Genomic DNA, 4,062 nt, shown 5'->3' on the forward strand with positions numbered 1-4,062 from the left:
TATAGTGAAGTAACTACAAAGAAGTAATTTGAAAAAGAGACAGAGATGACATAATATATCTCTTTAAATATCTGAAATACTTTAATACGAGAAAAGAATTAGTTTTTTTTTTCTAGAAGGTAGAACTAGGAGCAAGGGGTAGAAGTTACAGATCATTGTATTTCCTTACAATTAAAGGAATCCAAAAGTGGAATGAGATTTCTTGGGAATACATGTTTCCCTTTTACTAGAGGCTTAAAAATAGAGACTAAATGTTGATTAGTAGGGATTTGCTAGAGCCATCTTGAACTGACTTATAAGAGTCAATCCTGAAATGTTTAGTTGTAAGCATTTACACCTCAGAAATCAGCAAATACTACAAATAATGGCTTGCTTTATTGCTGAGTTCATTATCTATACTTAAGAAATTGAATAAAATCTTAATACTCTAGATGAAACTGAAATTGTGTCCTGCTAACATTTTCCCCCTTTGGAAAAATAATTGTTAGACATTTATCAACCCACTTTTGCTTATCAGGTATATTATAGAGGTGATATTTTCTAGTTATGGGATGGCCTCTGAAATCCCTTCAAACTCTAAAATTCAGTAATTTTAGTAGCATTCCTTTCATTTAGTGTGTGTGTGTGTGTGTGTGTGTGTGCGCACGCGTGTGTGTGTAGGAGGAATGTTAGGGCTGGAGGTGGTGGAGCTATAGCAGTCAGAAAAGTGGCAAATGAGTAATGGGAGGAAATAACTTAAGATCCAAATTTGTTGTATTAATCTTACCTTTTCAAAATGATAGTACACTTTATACGATGTTACTGACCTCAAATTTAAAAAAAAACTCTATATTTGTGTGATATTTGTACAATTTACCTTATTAATTCAACATAAGACATATCTGTTAAGGAAAAATGAAAGAGTAATTTTCACTTTGATCTTTCATGTTTAAGTTGGTATTTTTCAAACCTAAACAGAATGGAAGAGGGCCATGTTTCACACAACTGTCTAATTACAGCTTCTCTAGAGTGAGAGGTAATAATGAAACATAAAGGGATGTTAATGCTGAGCTTAGCAGTCCTATAACTTATAGTAACAGTTATGGGTAAATCTGTCATTCTTGAGGGCAGACATTATTTAGGAGTCCTTTGGATTTTTGGCATCTGCACACTGCAATTCTAGTGCTTTTAATGACTAACTTAATTTACTTCTAAATTTAAAAATACACATTTTCTTTAAAATTTCATGGCATTTTTAAACTTAGTATTTAGCATAAGAATATTTTGAGTAATACTTATTTCATGTGTAAAATTGAGTAAGTGGAAACAAATCAATTATTCTGGTATTAGGTAATAAAAATTAAGAAAATCATGACACCATCAGTTCTGTTGTAAGACTTTCTAAAATATGAATGAAATTTTTAAAGTGATATTTCTTGTACATTGTTTACCCATATTTAAATTTTTTTGAGATACACTCTGGTATAACAGATAGACTGCTGCCTGAGGAATTTGGAAAAAAATGTGACTCATAAACTTTCATTGATCCTTACTAGTTTTGTTACTGTAGGTAAGTTATTTTACATTTCTAAGCTTCAGGTAATGACACAAAGTTATAAATTGTTTATAAGCGTATGTCAAAAAGTCATTTTAATCTGATATTTTAACAAAATTAAATAACTGAACTCATTTATGAATGGTAAAAATGAGAGATATATAATAGAGTAAGAAAATGTTTGGAGGGGTGGAGCCAAGATGGGGGAGTAAAAGCAGTGACTTGCTTGAACTCTTCCCCAAATGACTCCAAATACCTGTAAAAAAGGGCTCTAAACAAATTATAAGGCAGCAAAACCCACAAAAAGATAGAGTGAAACAAATTTCCTGACCATGACAGCCTGGATGGTTTTTTGGAAAGGTCTATTGTGCAGGGAGGGGAAAGGAACACAATTCGGCATGGGCAGGCAGGCAAAACAGGCCTCAGTGAACCTGGAACAGGACTCAGAGGACTGAATCATGGAGAGGTGAGGTGGTTCCCAGACTTAACCCATGAATGCCAAAGAAAACTTTGAAGAACTAGGTCACAATTCTGGGTGGCGATCCTAGGGTGAGGAAGAGTGCTGGAATGGTGGAGCTCATAGTGGTGGTGGAGAAGAAATCCTCCTCACAGTTCTAAGGCAGAAAAGAGTGCTTGTGGTCACTCATATACCACAGTATAGGCCAGGAAAGGAGTAAACATCTTGTCCCTTATCATACCACCTTGGAAGAACTGAAAATTTACAGGTCCCTAGAAATATCTCTGAAAACAGCTGTACAAAACTCATGAAGCTTGGGACAGTATATTCTCCACACTGGAAGCAAAACCCAACCTTAACAAAGAGTTTATAACTCAAGTAATTGGCTGGGATTGTGAGCAAACTTTGCAAAAAAGTTGGACCATAGAATTTTACTTTGATGACAAAGAAGATCAAAACATACAATTGGAAGAAGACAACAAAGTCAAATCTCCTACATCCAAAGCCTCCAAGAAAAATATGAATTGGTTCCAGGCCATGGAAGACCTCAAAAAGGATTTTGAGAAGCAAGTAAGAGAAGTAGAGGAAAGACTGGGAAGAGATATGAGAGTGATGCAAAAGAATCATGAAAAACAAGTAAACACCTTGCTAAAGGAGACCCAAAAAAATACTGAGAAAAATAACACTTTAAACAATAGCCTAACCCAAATGGCAAAAGAAGTCCAAAAAGCCAATAAGTTGAAGAATGCCTTCAAAAGCAAGATTGGCCAAGTGGAAAACAAAGTCCAAAAGGTTACTGAAGAAAATACTTCTTTAAACATTGGAATGGAGCAATTGGAAGCTAGGGACCTTATGAGAAATCAATACATTGTAAAACAAATTCAAAAGAATGAAAAAATAGAAAACAATGTGAAATATCTCATTGGAAAAACAACTGACCTGGAAAATGGAAAACTGACCAGGAGAGACAATTTAAAAATTATTGGCCAGCCAGCAGGGCTTCAGTCTGGGTCCTTTCTCCTGTGCTTCAGATAGTGGCAGCAACTGCATGTGGGCTTCCCAGCCTAATGCAGGGCCTTTGAAGACCCGGTGAAGCCCCCATCTCCCCAACTGCCCAGGCTCTGGCTCAGTGGGACGTGATGGCGGCCCAGAGGCAGCAGCCCCAGAGGCAGCTTCATCCACCATGCTGTTGGCTGTGCATGGGCCCTGACCTCTGCCCTTCTGGGGTCCCTGGAGCCTGAGAGAAGTAGTTGAAAATGGCAGACCAGGAGCTGTTCTTGCTTCTCTATAACGAGATGGTGACCAGCATCTACAAGTCCATGGATCAGGGGGACGTGGAAAATGGATGATGCATTACTAAGTTGGAGAACATGGGTTTTAGAGCAGGACAAGGATTAATAGAAAGGCTTACAAAGGACACCACAAGGTTCAAGGATGAATTAGGTATCATGAAGTTCATTTGCAAAGATTACTGGACCACTGTTTTCAAGAAACAAATTGATAATCTAAGGACAAATCATCAGGGCATCTACGTGCTTCAGGACTACAAATTTCGACTCCTGACTTAGCTGCTGGTAGGAAAACAGTTTTTAGATCATGCTCCTAAGTATTTAGCATTTATATGTGGCTTAATTAAAGGTGGCTTATCACATTGGGGATAAAAAGTATTGTGACAGCTGAAGTGTCAGCAAGGCCAACATGTAAATTTCAAGTGATGATATAGAAGATGTAGCGCGTACTCAAATGTTTCTACAATGTAAAGAGATTAAATTACTCATGTATAAAGATTTTTGTGTAGTAACTTTTGACTTACTGGCATTGTCATAAGTTTCTACAGTACACTGATTCATGTAAGCTATAGATTAATTATTAGATGATGTAATACACATTCTCAATTAAGATTAACATAGCATATATATATATATATATAATATGATGAAACTGGAGAGTATCAAAGAAAATTTTACTAAGACATTACAGTGCAGCTATATATCACAGTATGCCAAATTCAGCTTTATTTCATTAAAAAAATTTACTAAACAAGCACAGCAACCAGGTAGTATTTCTTTGT

General features: G+C 36.2%; 1 pseudogene; it reads left to right on the forward strand.

The window, feature by feature from the left end:
• Positions 1-3,247: 3,247 nt before the first annotated feature.
• On the forward strand, positions 3,248-3,723 carry LOC114047833 (annotated as a pseudogene).
• The last annotated feature ends 339 nt before the right edge of the window (positions 3,724-4,062 follow it).

This window comes from Vombatus ursinus, unplaced genomic scaffold, assembly GCF_900497805.2.
Source record: "Vombatus ursinus unplaced genomic scaffold, bare-nosed wombat genome assembly UNPS02014791.1, whole genome shotgun sequence".
In the NCBI taxonomy this organism is placed as follows: Eukaryota; Metazoa; Chordata; class Mammalia; order Diprotodontia; family Vombatidae; genus Vombatus; species Vombatus ursinus.